The following is a 17,974-nucleotide window of genomic DNA, read 5'->3' as shown; positions in this document are numbered from 1 at the left end:
TTCAGCCTACAGTCTAACATTCCAACTACTAATAAACAAGTGGATTTGAACAAGCAGCTTCACAATATGGTGTTCCTGAAACACATCATCCTCACAGCCACGCTCTTGGCTAAGAATTCTATCGGTGTTTACCACAAACTAAAGAGATCTTATTCAAAACTTCTGAAGACACATAGTTCCAGGTGTTCCATTTTGAACTCTGCACACTTAGAAACAAGTTTCATTTTGAAACCATAAAACAAAGTGAATCTGAAGACATACAGTTCGGCTTTCCAGTCTCTGCCTGACCTGGTGACCCATCTGGAAGTCCCTGTTCAGCATTACTTAAAAATGGAATGTAGGGTTTCTTTATTCTCTAATAAGTTAGACAGAACCCTAAATCTCTCCTTAGATCTAAATATCTAAGTATTATTTTAGAGTCTGAAATACTTAGCAACAAAACAAAACATACTTTCAGGAGCTGATGACAATCCTTTCCTAGACAAACTGGCTAAATATTCAGAAGTGACAGAATCCATCTTTTTCCTGAAAGCTTGTAACTGTGAGCACCCTCAGGACTGGAAAGCAATCCCAAATTTCACATATTCATACACGCAGATCAAGACATCCATTTATATATCTAGCTTTTAAGCATGTTTTCTTCAACAAAATGCTAGTAATTATCCAGGGATGACAGCTGAGGACTGGGAAATAACAGATTCTGTTGTAGACCCTGTAAGTCATTCACTGCATAACTTGAACTTTGTGAACTCTAGATGCAAGGCATATATGGTCTGATTCAACTCCTATGAAGTCAATGATAACATTCCCATTGATTTCAGTGGGCCTTGGGTAGGGCCCTAAAAGTGCAAGGCATTATTACAGATGTGATCTGTTTCATTTGATTGTTTTTCCTATTCAGTGGTGCCTCCCACTGAATCAAAGGACTTTTTCAATGGTTTTAACCCTCCTCCTCACACTGTCCTTATACTGTAATGAATCTGACAATTATCTTTAGCTCCGATGTATTTAACACTAAAGTTAGCCTGTATCAGATACTCTACACTTAACAGTAATAAATTTAGATTGTTTATCTTCTCAATGGGGTATGTTAATAAAATGTACCAATACCAAATGCCTTTGTACTTATGCTGAGGATACAAGATCTATCAACACCAAAAAGAGTTAATTGTAACTGAATGCAGACCTATTTGGTGTGCTCTCCTCTACTCCACATATTTGCTTCAGCAGTGATGGTGTCTTGTGGGTGATACCACTATAATATGCTTTCTATACACTTTTTTTTTTTTTTTTTTTTTTTTTTTTTAAGTGTTTTACCAACTTTCCTTATGATAAATGACTAACTAGCCTGGTAAAACTAATTACATTTATTTTCCTTATCTTACAAGCTATTACCTTACTTTTCAATGTATAATTTTGGTGGGGGAAAGAGTGTGAAAGGGACCTGTGAAAATTGACTATTTGCTGATTAGCTCCGTATGTTTCAAAATAGATACGCTGAATCATGTGAAAAATAGATAACATTGTTGTTTTTAATGACCCTGAAATTCTTTTATACCAGATTCTAGGTTAGTGATTGTAAATAGCTGTATTCTCCTACCCCCTCCCCTTTTTTTTTTTTGGTTTGTTTGTTTTAATGAAACTCACAAGAGAAAGTACAAAAACATACGAATAAAATGAAAAAAAAACCTCACAAAGTGGAGATAGTTTTTGGCCTGAGAACTAGAGTTATTTTTCCAAATGAGAAGTCAGACAAGAGGAAATACAGAGATTTTAAAATAATTTTCAAGTTGCCCTATATGGCATTCTACACTAACGCTTCCCAACTTGGAGTGCAGGACCCCCTGAGGGGGGGCACCAAAGATTACAGGGGGTACATGAGGCTTCAATATTATTGAGATAATTTAGCCCCCCCCCCCCCCCCCCCCAAGCTCTGTGCCAGCTAGAGCAAAGAAATAGTTCCCCATCGAGAGAGCACCAGCCCCAAGCTCCACTCTGGCTAGAGCAGAGAAGCAGCCCCTCACAGCCCCGCAACAGCTGGGCACCCAGCTGGAGAAGAGCAACCCCAGCTGGTGGGGGCCCTAAGCAGCCCCAAGCAACCCATTAGGGCCCGCCTCAATTACCGACAGTCCAATAGGGACGGGAAGAGGCAGGGCCACACAGGGCATGTGGTGGCAGCTGTGCCAGGGAAGGCTTAGCTTCTTACTCAAGTAAGAGTAATTTGTTAATTATTATTATTTATGTAATTTAGTGTTATTATTATCATCATAATTCGTTTATAGGGGTTATATGTGTTTATGGCCAGTGAGAAAGGGAGTGGGGGGGGGCCTGTGTTTTACCTAGTGTTACTAGTGGGGCCTTCACTCAAAAACATTGGGAACCACTGTTCTGCACTGAAAACACATTCCAAGTGTGTTCAAATATATGCCAAAAATAAACTGAACACTGTCAAGTTTTCTTCAATAGAATTTCCTGTAGTTATAGCCATAGGGGGTGGAGGGAAGATGGGGGTAGAGAATGTAGCATATACAATACAGGAAAGCATAAATTTACCTTCCCTGTAGGGAACGTGACTCAACGCTCACCTTTATGAAGAATCTAATTTCATTACAGCAGAAGACTGACAGTTCTGTAAGATTTCCTGTGAGATCCTGCATATTACACTGATGCAATAAGGATTCTTTGGAAACCAGGTTCCATGATAAATTATAAATAATAATACTATAGCAACTGTCAACTTGTCAACATCAAAGCACTTTTACAAACAACCCCCAAAGGACTTCAATAAAGTAGGTATTATTCACTCTTTATAAATGAGGAGACTAAGGCAGAGATGTTAAGCAATTTACCACAGTGTGTGTGTGTCAGAGAAAAGATCAGAACTCAGGATCTTGTCACACAGTTACAAAATAATTTAATAATAAACTATGACCACACCAAACTTAAACAGCAACTCATCTGAGCAGCCAAAGAAGTTTTACAAATATTAAAATCAATCCTCATCATTGTTATGAAGTAGATAAGAATTTTTATAGTAGAGCTTTACTAATGTGTACTCCTTTAGTGTGAAAACATTGAAAATGACTGAATTTTACCAACTAGTAAGTAGCAAACAAAAAACACATCACAAAATGTATTTTGGTAATTTGACATGCTGTTTAGTTTTAATTAGTAATACTTCACATTATGATTTATATATAAATTACTAAGAAAATCTTAATATTTAGCCCCTACACCGCACTACTATAACTAACTAATATTTGTACCCAATTTGGAAGCTGTAATCTGAAACCTCACTACAGCACTCTATTAAATCTGAGCTCTGTACACTTTTTAGCATCTGAATCATGGGGTACAGAGATCATCAGTACAATAGGAATTAAACACCCATTTTACAGCTGTACCTTATGTGCAAGTTTATGAGTACTTGTGGATGGGGGTAGGTATTGATTTACTCAAGGTCAACACAGTAAATCTGTGCCAGAGCCAAGAGAGAGCAGGGCTGCTAGTCCACTCCTCTAACAGCAATTTGACAATATTCCATTCAAGAAAAAACAAACAGGATTCTGGAAATACAGTCCAAATATTTAAGACATACATTCTATGGCAGGAAAGTTAAATGAAAAACCTGGGCTGGGTATATTTTGGGCTTGGCAGTACAGTATCTATGGACCAGTTCTGCTTGTGCTACAACTAGCTAGTTTCCTGAGTTCTCAGATGAGGTCATCTTGAGCTCTAGTTCCTCCAATGGGTGTAGTCAGTATCAGTCCTTGTTTGCAGTTAATTATTTTCTGTCTCTCACTGGTATGAGCACTTGATATTGTCTAGTATCACTCACTTCATGTGTAAATCATCCTAGATGTAGATATTAACCACTATTCTGGCTAGATTAACCACAACCCTGCAACCAGCTGTTAAAATGGTGATCAAAGCATATTGTATTGCCACTGTTTATATGGAAACAATGCTTCACTTATTAACCAGAAGCAATGAAACTGTAGAGCAAACAGTCTCTATACAACAGTGTGCTTTCTAGTAAATGGTATGTATTTTACGACTTTCCGTGAAAAAATTAAATTGACCAAAAGAATTAATAAAACTACTCTGGCTGTAATTCACATAGCTGTAACGTGCTTTTGACATCCCACACGTGTAAGTCAATGTCAGCCTTTAACATGAATTTCATAATTTTTACCAATTTTTCCCATAAATAAGTAAATCCATTTATTCATATCTAAATATCTATGACATTATAGCAGAATTTTCAGAAACCCTCATGATCCATCTCTAACTTTGAGCACTCAGCAGCTGACCTTCCAGTGATCAGCCACATACGATCCATCCATTTCCTCACTGGTCATCCTATTACAATGACCTTCCACCATTCCATCCATAATAACTCTCTCAAAGTTATCTGCATCTCTGTGCCTAATGTGACCAAAGTACCAAGTTTGCATCTGTTGATTTCCAACACTACAGTCTACTTCTCTCCAATAACTTGCACCAATACTAATATAACAGGTAATCTACTGATGTTAAAATACACTGAGCTGTGTTACCACACAAGTGACATTAAACACACACTACCACGAATATTTTCAAGAATTTTATCACCACCCCCAATGTAAGCCAACTACTCTTGGCCCTACTCTTTCACACACAGGTATTGTTTATGGCAGCATAAAAAAACCCACTTTACTGAAATGTTGATTTTATGTCCCTAGTGTCTCTCAGGATAACATCCTTTAAATCACTGCTCCCCAGATTTATTTTGAAAGCTGAACCACCCCTTCAGGGTGATGAAACCAATCAATCCCTTCAATCATGTCATGTTTTGTTAAAAGTATATACAAAATTGACTTTCACTTAAAAGAAACTGAATAGTTCTTCAGAGTATGGTATTAACTATTTCCCTGCTTATCAAACCATGTAAGAAAAAGGTAACAATGATGTCATTTAAAGTATTATCTTTGGCACCTGATTTAACACCCACTAAAAAGAATGGAATAGTTCACATCTCAGAGCAGTTTGAGGCTCTTTGCAAACTCACAGACATTGCTGCTTCAATTACACTCAGGACACATTTTCAAGGTTCTCTCTGCAACCATAACAGCTAGAAACTTGCATTAAAATGTAAAAGAAAAAGATGAGACTCTGGAGAATAACTGTCACACTGTGGCCTGTCTAACCCACCTTTTGGCTAAGGGAAACACCGTTAAGTATAAAAAGTCATTTGGTTTTTCTGGCCATATATTAGCAAATGTAAACCTATTTTTACAAATACATACTATTTCATACATCTATATATTAAACTCTTATACAAGAAAACACTTTGTGAAATCGAGTTAAGACAGACTCAATATCTTATACCTTCATACACCACTCACAACTCTATTCCCCTACCAAATGTAATTAACCCTACTCAAGCAGTCACCAAGGTCAACCCTAACTCTGCCTTTGTTTGATGCCAATGTTCTTGTGAATTAATCTTTATTTCCTATTACTTGTAGTTTCAAATTTGGCATAATTTCCCCTTCTGAAATTTGTGTGTGTTAACGACTGTTAACATTTTGTTTTTCCCTTTATCATTTATGTTCCTTTTGCTATGTGTCATAGTAATGTGGTTGTGTTGATCTCTGGTATCTATACTGCTTTGCATTATTTCTTATCAAGAGTATATCAAAGATTGTCCATATCTATTTATATAAGCGTCTCTCACAGACTTTCACACATTAAATATAGTGTATAACTCTTCCATCCAAAATGTTCAGCATTCTGTGTTGCTGTCTAAAACACTGGAACCCCTATCAGTGATCTGGTTTATATTAAGCAACATTTAATGGCATCGTAAAGTTTAACAAAAAAACTTCCATATGTGTCTATTTATTTTGTGGCAGATTTGCAAATATACTTTCAAGGTTTTCAATTTAAGGGTTCAATAATCTTCCCTTTATAAACAAATGGGAACATTTTTAAATACATTTGCTTTTACATTTATTCCAATAGCTATTATTTGAAAGTTGCTTTACTATATTTTAACTGTGAATGTTTTACTAGCACTCAGATTTGCTGCATCGTTATGTACAGCTCTGACCAAAACATGATTCCAGTTTGAGACAAAAACAGAATTCTAAACATTTTATACAGAAGAGTTAAGCACTTCACAATAATAGACAGCCATAAATAAAGACATCACACTGTACTCATCATTTCGAGTCTTCTAATCAATCATTTTTCTCTCAAGATTAGCCAAAATTAATTATACAAAATATAAATCTGTCTTAATATTCATTGTTACTAGTGCACTTTCTATTCCTGGCTTAGACTTTGCCCAAAAACACTCTCAGAAGAGCACAGTTGGATGGGGACTCTTTAGTGAGGTAGTTTCTTTTTTTTTTTTTTTTTTTTAAATAAAGGAACTTGTATTTGACCTCCTCCCACATACATGGTAGTATCAGCAGTACAAGTCTGATAATGTGTTCATTCCATTCCACAGATTTTCCCAGCTTTCAAAGAAAACATTTGGTTCCCCCACCCACATACCTTTGAATTATATACTGGCTAAACGACAGAAATCCCTTTTCAATAATGTACCCACATTGAATTTGAAGAAGTGGTAAAACAAGTTATAATAATTGCCTTCTCCAAAGATGTTCTAATAGCCCCTCTACTTTGTGGTCCAGGGAGTGTCTTCATGAACATTTTATCTCCAGAGGAGGGGAAGAGGGGAAACAGATTATTTAAAGTAGAAAGCTACTACTTAGCCAATGTTGGGATCAGCAAGCCACAGATCATAGAAAATTAATCTAGCCTGAGCATCTGCAGCCCCTTGGGCAAGACAGTTAAGAAATGTGCAGCCCAATACCCTGATGGCATCCTTTTGATAATACAAGAGTATAGGCAAGAATGACTAATTCAGGGCTTGTCTATATGGGGACACTCAGGAAAATTAATTTAGTTAACTAAAGGTGCGAATTAAAAAATGCATTTGTTAAACTGCATTAAACCCCTGTGTGGTCATACATTCAACATTCAAGTGGCCTTTTTTCAGTTCTGCTTAATTCACTTTAATTCTCAGCCACAGCAAGAACCAATACTTCTCTGCACCTCCTCCCTTGTTCTGGGCCACACAGAGGAGGATAAAGTCGTCAGGTCCCCCCACCTCACCAGAGCCTCTTCATCTTCTACAAACAGCCTCTTCAGAAGAAAGACATGTATCAATCACGTGGTAGTCAAACATATATCCATTTCTAAAAATTTATCCAGTGGAGCAGAAAGTGCAGGAAGAAGATCCAGGATTCCTTATTTTTCTCTGGAATATATGGAGTTTCCTCTAAAGTCACTGGGGCATACAGAGAAAAAAAATGGTAAGGTGGCTACCAAGGGTAAGTTTACATAGGGATAAAAAGACCCGCAGCACAGCTGCGGCTGGCTCGGTCAGCTAACTCGGGCTTGGCTCACAGAGCAAAAATAAATAAATAAATCTCTGTATAGACGGTTCCAGCACAGGCTGGAGTCTGAACCCGAGACCCCTCCCCCCAACACTCGCAGGGTCCCAGACCTTGGGCTCCAGCCCAAACATCCACACAGCAATTTTAATTGCTTTTTGCCTGTTAAGACAAGGAATCCTAGAGTGAGAAAAATAGGGAGATTGGGGAAGGTTGCATGGGGGAAAAACAATTTGAAGAGTTCTCTACTGAGATATCAAAGATTTTGGCTTCTGCTACTCTAAAGAGAAAAACAAGTAACCTTTACCCAGGAAGCGACTTTGCAACATGCCAAATTCTTTTCTAGCTACTTGAACTCCAGAGACAAGCTAAGTAGCGGAACATATAAGCACTAGTATTTCTGAACAGGATTTTTAAGTTTGGTTTCAAAGACACAAGAAGGAAGAGTAAGACCTCAAAATGTTTCAAAAAGGAAGGAAAAATTGTTCAATTTGAAGTTATATTTCCCTAATAAAGCAACCTAGTTAAAAAGATGGACAATTTTTTATTATAAAAACATATAATTTGTATACCATTTGATAACTGTACTGCTAGCGTTTAGTAGCTTTAAAAGGGTTTGACAAGTCACTAAATTATATTTAATAGTTATTCAACAGGCTGGAGGGAATCAATAGCTCTCAGCAGGTATATCCTGGGTGCTAGGTTGATGGCTGATATATTTTCTTGAGAAAAATATTTCTTTATGCTTTTCCCAGAAGAGGAAAATTACCTTTTCCAGGCAATGTTCTTATTTTAGCTTGTATTTCAGATTGTACACAGTCTTATTAAAAAGGTATGCCACCAATTTAAAAAAAAAAAATCACTTGTCTGATTTTTCCCCCTACTATTTTTATTCCCTGTATTATTGTTACAATTAAATACCTATGGTTACTAGACAAAGACAAGACAAAAATCTCTCTGGTTTTCAGTTTTTGTCCACTTGACAGCACTGTGAACAGCTTTTCCCTCACAAATAGTAAATCAGTTTCCCTTCTTTGTGCTAGTCTTTCATATCAAGAATTAGAAAAATAGGACTTTAAAACAACAAGTATAGACAAGGGACACAGGGACAGGTTAAGTATGTGAAGTTATTTTAATTCAGGTTTGGAAAGTTGTTTTTTTTTAATTTGCATGATTTCAGTTTAAGTACCTCTCTCTTTTGAACTCAAATTAACTTGGATGTGATTTAGAAATACAATAAATAAGATAAATATTTCATATCTTATGTGTACTGAGCACTGATGATAGTATCATTCAGGCTAGAAGATTTGCGGTGAAATTCTGGCCCTGCTGACAGCAAATCTACAATGGACTAAAAATGAACCAGGATTTCTCCCTCACTGATTGCGAATATCGTTTTTAACAGCCCAAAAAACTCTGTGGTTACTTAAGGTATGCCCTACCATCGACTGCTAGCTAGATACAAGAATTGGTAATCTAACTTAAATTTAATTCTTATATACACTAAGAAAACAACCCCACTCATTTTATTTACTTTGGTTAATTTATGGTCTCTACTTCAGATTTGAAGAATAAACATATCATTTTTAAGTATGAAAAAAAAATCTCAATAAAGTGTTAAAGAGGACCTACTCTACTTCAAGCAATCCAATATTTTGACAAATTTGCTCTGAACTGGGCTCAGAGAATTGGTTCCGATTCAACACAAATACAATACAAAAAATGATAATACTTATCCATATAGGACTATTAAACTGTAAGTAACCATCATATTGTTCATAAAGTGCACAGTCCCTAAAGTTTATATTTTTAAACGTATTTTTATATTTTATTCCAATTTCAAACCTGTTGTGTGGACTTGTCAAGGAAAGCCCTTCAAGTAGTGAACAAGTTTTTCTAAATAATCTGTACTGTTGATTAAAAACAAACACTGCAGAGGAAGGTTTAATTCCTAGAATTTTCAGAATAATTTTATACTTCAAAATGTGAAATTAACAAGTTTATTGCATTGCATTGCATTTAAGAACCAGATTTCTGGGATAAAGGGCTTTGGGGTTGCCAAAAGCGGGTAGTTTGATGGCGATAAATGGAAGAAGTTGAGAACAGCTGAAAAGAATAAAGTATTTATAATAGTTAGCCAGCAAATGATTTACAAGTAGAAAGTTAATATGGTTTTCTGCTACTGCACAACTGAAAATGTGGTATACAGGAAAAGTTTGTAACTCAGGTTATCTTGTGTTTCTCCACATTATGCTTTACACTGCAACTCAGCAGCTACCCAAAACACCATTGGAACACCATCTCCAACTTAAAGATAAATACAGTAATTCTGAATTCCACTGAAGTCCACTACAAATACAGCAGACCAGATTCTAAGGACCACTCATCCTCCTTTGCATTGCTTCTCTTGAATGATGAAGCCATCTCTCTCCAGTTGGGGATTTCTCCAGTGTGGGCAAGTCACTGTAATGGCAGATAGCTAGTGTAATTGCTTCTATTCCACCCCACAGTTCCCAGAATAGAGAGTAGGAAGAGTCCTAATCTAAGCACATTATGTTCCAGGTATCATTGGCTAGTGGATGGCCCCCCTTGTGAGCCATAGCCATCTGGTGTGGTTTAGGGCAGCCCTCAGGCTCCTCTAATCTAAACGAAGGCCAGCAGAGAACCCCCCTATAATCAAGAAGCAGCAACTAGCTCCCTCATGGCCAACCCCCGCTCTGGGTGTGGCTGAGAATCTAGACCCGTTTCTCTAACTTACATCTCACTTTAAAAGCCTTACTGTTCGAAGCAGTATTATCTCCACCAAATCATGGAATAAACTAGTTTTAAATTAAATGCTACAGTTTTGGCAATGGCTCACTGCACTTTAAACAACTTTCTTCTGCTGCAGTTCTGCTTTTGAAAGCTAACCAACTTAAAGTGCATAAGCACATATATATTTATATATGACAGTACAAATCGGAAACCTCTGAGTGATGTCTGTGAAAAGCATGAGTGGCACTAGGAAGCTCCCCGATGACAATCTACTCTTTGCTTCAAGTTATATTTGAATAAATCTGCTGCAACACTTTGAGGCAGATTTAGATCCTTGCCCACTTATAAATTAGTTATGTCTATGCACCACTAATTACACTGGTTTTGAAAATCTGAGTAAGTAAACATCTGTTAAATATCAATCATGGTGGTCACATTGATTCTATTAAAATAGAATTGGGACAGAAAGGAGAAAAGTCCCCCTACAACATTTTAAGTGAACTTAATATTCATGCGCAACCAGTCTTGTGATTTTTATGTCTAACAGCTGACTAGTGGATGAATGAAAGATGATGGAAAGATGTAGGCTGAGACAAGAGAGTGAAAAGGGTAATTAGAAAAGAGAAGTGGTTCGGGGCGGGGGTAATGCAGCTTATGCTATTGTTTTTACTTTCTCCAACCCTACTGCCAGACAGGGAAGTCAAGATCAGCCAGCAAGTTTCCACTACTTCAAGCCCCACAGTTTGCAGAAGTTGGGAAAAGAAATCAAGCCATCCTGGGAATTTCCCAGACAGCATAGGAGTGCAGCTATTAGAGGGTATCTTGTACTTTGGGGGCCTAAAAAGACCACCCTGAATTTATTAAACATGTCAGAATAACCAATGAGACCTAGTCTACATGCAGTTTTTGCACCAGTTTAACTAAATAGGTGAAAACCCTTATGGGAGACACTCATGAACAGTTTTAAACTGGTATATCTGTCAATGCAAACTAAACAGACGTAAACAATTTAAACTGGTACAAAGTGTCACATATCAGTACAAATGCACCTGTATTCCCTGCCTTTATAGCCTAGCAATGGCAACCACTCTAGGCTTCTGGCTGGCTATCTTGGGTAGAGCCCCGCCTGTCTCTCCCGTCAAATCAGGATGTTTCCAGGCTACAGTCTCCTGACTATACTGTGAAATCTCTAGCAAAAGACAGGTTGCCTAAGCATGCTTCTTTTCCCTTTTCTTCAGAGACAGTGGACAGTGTAATTGCCACAGGTATAAGTTACCACACAGCTTTTTTTAAGCAAGCCCATTGTATTCCTCAGGTAAAAGTATTACAGAGAAAAACCTAATAAAAACAATAAAAGAACCTACACACATACTAATAAGCTTATCAGATATTCCCCCTCAAATCAAATCTAGGTTCTGGCAGGTGAGCAGTCGTTCAAAATGCCACACATGGGGTGTTCCTGTAGTTTCATATTCATAACATCCATTTGCCCGGAACAAGAACCCTCATTTATTGAGTTTGGGTCTTTGGAAAGAGCATGAATAGGTAATCAGCCAGACAATTGTTTTCTGCTCAAGGTGTAACTTAAAAGTGTAGGGGTGGGTGTCATTTGCATTACCCTTACCCCAAGTATTTCCTAGGAAATACACTTCACATGCATTGCCCTAAGAAGTACTTCCTAGAAATTGCATTAGTCATGATTCCTAAAGAAGTTGCATACAATTACACAACAACAAACAATTGCATTTTTAAACATTGGACACCAAAGTTATTCAACTTAATTCCAGAAGGTTTGTCAAGGATACTGCAGCACAAGTCTTATCTGTCACATGAAGCATCTCCAAAATTCAATTAAATCAGTGCTAAAAAAAGTGTTTAGACAAGCCCTGAAGAATTAATTTCTGCTTATCCACTGACCAAACGCAGTAGTGGCAGGACAGACTTTCCCAGATGTCTGACCTAGAAGGACCAGCTCATGTACTACATTCTTCTTTTCTCCCGCCTTCCTTTCTGATTGTTGGTCCAAGACTTAGGAAACATTTGCTCATCCTCAAATTATTACATTACTTGTATCATATAATGCATACTATTTGTAGATGTAGATTTTCATGGGTCTGTCATGGAGTTTGTAGTAGGGATAACTGTGATAAAATGGATCCAATGCCATGTCATTCTAATCATCTTATTTGTTCCACCAGCTTCAATCTCACTTCAAATTTTGGTATTACTTTAGTAATTTACATTATTTATTTGGATTTTAAAATCCACCTATCCATATGCCCTAAGCGAATGTCCCCAACATATATTTTGACAATCTACTGGAGACACCTGCTACAGCAGAGTTAACGCTCATGTCCTGCATAAGTATGTTTTACCCCATGTCTCCACCTGTGCTTAGGAAAAAAGCAGTAGAAAGCAAAAGAAAAAGAAAAAAAAAGGCACAAACTATATAAATGGATCAAAGCTCTGGACAAAAGGAGCATACTCATGTTAAGTATAGATCACACCCTCATATATCTACAAATAATATGCATTATATGATAGAATAATTCTATTTGGTTAATTCCTATGTTGTATTGAAAACATTTTATAAAATGTGGTTTTAATTTAAGAAGTTTCTCAGTAATTTATTCAGTTGTGATGTCTATGTTAATAAGTTCACCGACAGGGATCAAAATATTTCATTGCATCTTTTCACGTGATCATTTATGGTAAAATTATAAGCAGTACTATATCTTAATGACAACACTGCAACCTTGACAATGTCTGCAATTCTCTTCCTTCGGGAATGTCAATACTTGCAACTTATATCAGCACTAAACGGAAAAGACAGCAAAAAAAATCATTGTGAAGAATGTGGGAGATATCTGTATTTTTACAAATATTCTCTCTCTGTTTACTTATGATGTTGTGACCAGTTCTCTAGAACACCAAAGATTAATTCTCTTACCTGCACATGCATCCAGTAACCAGGCAATTATCAGTGCTCAAATGGACAATACAGAGAACCTCAGAGTTAAGAACACTCGGGAATGGAGGTTGTTCGTAACTCTGAAATGTTCGTAATTCTGAACAAAATTTTACGGTTGTTCTTTCAAAAGTTTACAATGGAACATTGACATAATACAGCTTTAAACTTTACTACGCAGAAGAAAAACACTGCTTTCTCTTAATTTTTTTAGTAGTTTACATTTAACACAGTACTGTACTGTATTTGCTTTTTGTGTGGGTGTGTGTCTCTGTTGCTGCCTGATTGTATACTTCCAGTTCCAAATAAGGTGTGTGGTTGACCAGTCAGTTTGTAACTCTGGTGTTCGTAACTGAGGTTCTACTGTACATTAAATCCACAGCTGGAAATCTATCTGAAACCACCTGGAAAGGTGCATAAACCAGATTGACCAGATTCAGGTGCCCCACAACAAACAAAAGGACTTTGAAAAAGATAAAAGACTGTCTGGGAACCAGGGCAGAGACACTGACTGAGGATCAGAGTAAGACGCAGAGGCTCCTGCCTCATCCAACCCCCAAATATGAAGGGATACCTGGAACAAAGGGAGAAAAGAGAAAACATGCAAGAAAAGGCTACGGTGTAGGTAATATAATATGCATATAAGCATTCTTTTGTTTTAACCCTTTTCCTCTCTCTTTGTTATATTCTTATGGCTACATAAATAATATTTTATTCTCAACAAGCAGTACTCTGTCACTCCCCTTTCATATTACTCACAGGTTCCCGAAGGAAAGCCTATATAACAGGGGCCAAAATCCAGTTGGACCTGCTGAGGACAGGGGTAGTAAACAGGGGTACAGTATCTGGTGACTCAGACTGGGTGGGGATGAATCACAGGATTCCACCCAGAAAGAAATACAGATGCAGGCCTGTCACTTGGAAGGGGTGCCTGTGAGAAGACAGAGAAGTCAAAATATAAAGCTTGCCCTGAACCATAACACTCATTCTAATGTTTATTGCTTTCATATGGAAGATTCAGAGAAAGGAGTCAGAAGAACAGCACTCATTCAACAATCCTCACTAGCAGAAACTAAAACAACCACATAATTTGGTGGAGGGAAAGACATTAAAATATTTCACTTTGAAAACAGAGTTCTCTTTGAACCTTACTAGGGAATATCTTCTCTTCAGTATACATTAAAATCCAAGCTTAGCTGTCTTCCCTTTGACCTGAAATCCTTCCCATAACATAGAAAAGATCTCTCTCTCTCTCTCTGGAGGAGGTAACTATAATGCAATAAGAGAATGCTTCCCTCAACGACATAAAGACAAATTAAATATATCTGGCTACTGGAAGAGAAAGGATAAGATTGAACACTCTACACATTGCTGTAGTCATGGGATTTTGAAAGGTTCCAAATTCAGTGAAGATCTAATAATTATTTTTCATCAATGTTTGCTCTTCACCAAGTCAAAGTTACTTGCCAGCATTTTATTTACACAAGCAGGACAAGAACTTCAAAAACTGGGTACATGACCTGCTAATACATGTAAAAATTACAACCAGCTTTTTTTTATTAGGATTTTACTCTGAGTTACCTAACAAGTCAAGAACACACTGGTTTTCCAGTCTAGACCTGGCCACGGTCTTATTTATATTTTTGCAAGGACCCACAAACAGCCTTGTCCACACTAGAAAAAACAATGCATGTGTATCACTGGCTTTTATTATAATCTATATTTGTTATCGCCGTTTGGCATGTTATTTCCCAGTTAACACTTTTTAAAATCCTAGTGTAGACAGGGCCAAGTTGTAGTTTCATCTTCAAGCTACAACTTGCCTTCTCTACACTGGGATTTTAAAATGGGCTAGTCATGAAATAAATATACACTATAAAAGTCAGTGACGAATTCTCAGTTCACCAAACACACAGTTGTGTGGGAGTGTGCTACCACTAGGAACTGCAGACAAGTGGCAGATTTACATTACCACAACAATTAGCTTTATGATAGACAACAGAGCATTGTTGCAAGTTCAGATACTGTATGATGTGTACTATAAAAATTGGTAATAAGAATAAAAAGTATCAGATAGGTTGTTTAACATTGAATCCCTCTCCAAAACTAATTACTGTGAAGTTTCTATGAAAATTTGAGTCAGATTCAATTTCTGGGCAATGTTTTTATGCTGCCTTTATTAAAGCAGCACCCAGCCTGTTATTCTATCTGTAACCATCAACTAAGATGTTTTACTGAACCACTGGTTATGCAAAGCAGCAAAACAAAGCTTTTTTAAAAAAATAAAACATTTGTATTCATTTTGTTTTTATTTTATTTAAGTTAAAAAAAATAAAGAACACTTGAAGTACATGGATCTGCAATTAAACTAATCAGATTCTAATACATATTAGGCTCTGATGAGTGTGTAAAACAAGGCTATTACTATCATAAATGACCCAGTTATGAACCAACACAACATAAATGTAGCCATAAAAGTCAAAATTGCATTTCGGAGTTATTTGCTGTGCAGACCTCAGTGCTATAGTTAAGCTCCAATATTACAAAATGAACCCAGATGCATACAATTTTGCAGACTCAATGACCTGTATAATTACTTTATTGTAATATGGCAGCACATTCTAAGCTCAGAAAAGCAGAAGACCAATTATTTAGAAGTTCTAAGTGGCCAAAAAATGGTACACATGAAGGATACAATGGAGAAGACCAATAGGGAATGAGAAAAAGAGCAGCAATGTTCAAAATTATTTATGGAAATAAAGCCTGAAAGGGTGAGGTGCTGAAACAGCTTGATGCAATAAGCTTTCAGCTTAAAAAGTCATGTAGGGTGGAGGGAGTTAGGGAGGCGGGGAGAACACAGAGCGCATGCACGCACATTTAGTTTTTTGTCAAGGCAACACGGTACCAGAACAATACAATATATGAATATATATATAAATTGGAGGATAAGCAGACACCAAATTAGATGTTTTGGCCAGTGTATTATTTAGTTGTTCTGGTATCCTACTGTCTTCTCATAGAACTAATTACATCAGATACTGGGCCTGATTCTCCACTGTCTTGCAACCATTTAGTCATTTATAGCAGCAAATTAGAATAGTAGTGTTTTATCCCCAATTTGTACAGGTGCAAAGCAACATAGTGAAACAGTCAAAGCCTAAGAAAAGTTCAGAGGAACTTCCTTCCTCTGAGCCCATACTGGGAGAGATGTGTCTGCAGCTCCAAACGTGCATCACTAGAGGGAGCTATAAAGCCAGAGCTTAATTTGTTCTGTGGCTTGTGGCTGATCAGCTCCAGAATCTCTTTTCATTCCAAGGCACAGACCCAATACTCTTTCTGTCATGGCCTCCTGTATGCACTATGAGTGTGAGGTCATGCCTGAGGGGGCGGAACAGTGCATTATGTAAAATGCTGTTCTCTGTGCAGTACACTCTGCTTGAGCTCCAGCACATCTTTCTTTATAAATTAAGTACTGTGTAAAGCAGGCTGCTGCAGAGAAGGAAAGCTACAAAAGAAACTTACTGCTGTCATGGAGACTTTAAAACCATAGAAAACCCAGCCATTTCCTAAAGCCCCTGAAAGGGGATTAGAGAGTGAATGATTGGAAGGCAGACCATTCTAGACTGTGTTTATTAAAACTAATTTACAGGATTTAGTTACCTTAAAAAGAAATAGAGCTACCATACACACAAGCTCCTGTAATTATTCAACGGACGTATCCTACCCCTATTTCACCATACTTTCACCAAGTATTTGGAGTGCTGTTCTAAGGTGACTGTAGCTTAATGTAATTGTCTCTTTCACCTTCATTATTATGCTATATTCTAGATAGTGCAGACAACTAGACAGGCAACTTCCACAGTGCTATGACTAATCTGGAGTCACATCAACAAATTCCTAGTTTAAATGATGTACCAAATAGGTGTAGGCTCTTGTGCTGAAATCCAGGATTTAAAAACAAACCTAATTGGCGTACTTTTCAACAGACTTGTCTCAAACAAAAAGGTATGCATTGGCAATGAACTCATCTGAGTTTTTTAATTGTGAAAAATACATCATTAAGAAAACAAGAAGAGGGAATTGAAATCCTTTGCTTGCTAAAGCAATTTTGTGACATCTTTCCATAAAAAGGTCTTTAAAGTCTGATGTTGAAAAGCATTTTTTATTTTTAATTAGAAACCTGTTTTTCTCTCAGTAATGAATCTGATAAACAAAACTGAGGAAAGTCATGAAACATAAAAGGAAGAAAAGAGGAGAAAAGGAAGCTGATGCAGACTACTGCAGAGGGCTTGACTTAAGAATTTCAAGGCATCAGAAATGCAAGAGATAGCTGACACAAATATCAAAGCTACAAATCACCATTAATAGTACATTTATAGCCATGGACATATTTAAAATGAATACCAAATAGGCTCTGCCAAACAAATCACATCCAACAGTATCCCATCAATCCTAATCCAGTTCTCGGTCTTAAAAGCTTCCAGTAGCATGCAGTCTTTATTTCTCATGCAGTATTGCCACAGTCTGTCAAATACTTTTAAGGACACCAAGCACTTCAGTAGCTCTACCACTCACTAAGCAAAAATGTGGGGCAAACCAATTTTTCAATATGGAGAACTGCCACTGCACATTTTAAATGAATCTATGTTCATATGTCATATTGCAAACCTGAATCTGAATTATTTATATTTACATATGGATTCAGTAAAGTTTGCAATAGCTTTTGCTTTACTATTTTTTTTAGATTTTTTAAATTTAAATTCTAACTCAACCTAATAGCAGTAAAATGACAAAAAAATTGACC

The 17,974-nt window shown here is 36.9% G+C and overlaps 1 protein-coding gene across 1 annotated transcript in view; it reads right to left on the bottom strand.

Moving 5' to 3' along the window:
* The window catches only part of USP6NL (USP6 N-terminal like), a 201,950-nt gene that overhangs the window by 116,907 nt on the left and 67,069 nt on the right, over positions 1 to 17,974 (bottom strand). The gene's annotated exons all lie outside the window — the stretch shown is intronic.

The sequence above is a fragment of the Emydura macquarii genome, unplaced genomic scaffold (assembly GCF_026122565.2).
Source record: "Emydura macquarii macquarii isolate MOO-44397 ecotype Brisbane River unplaced genomic scaffold, CSIRO-AGI_Emac_v2 contig_3470, whole genome shotgun sequence".
In the NCBI taxonomy this organism is placed as follows: Eukaryota; Metazoa; Chordata; order Testudines; family Chelidae; genus Emydura; species Emydura macquarii.
This window is presented reverse-complemented; position numbering and strand designations above follow the sequence as displayed.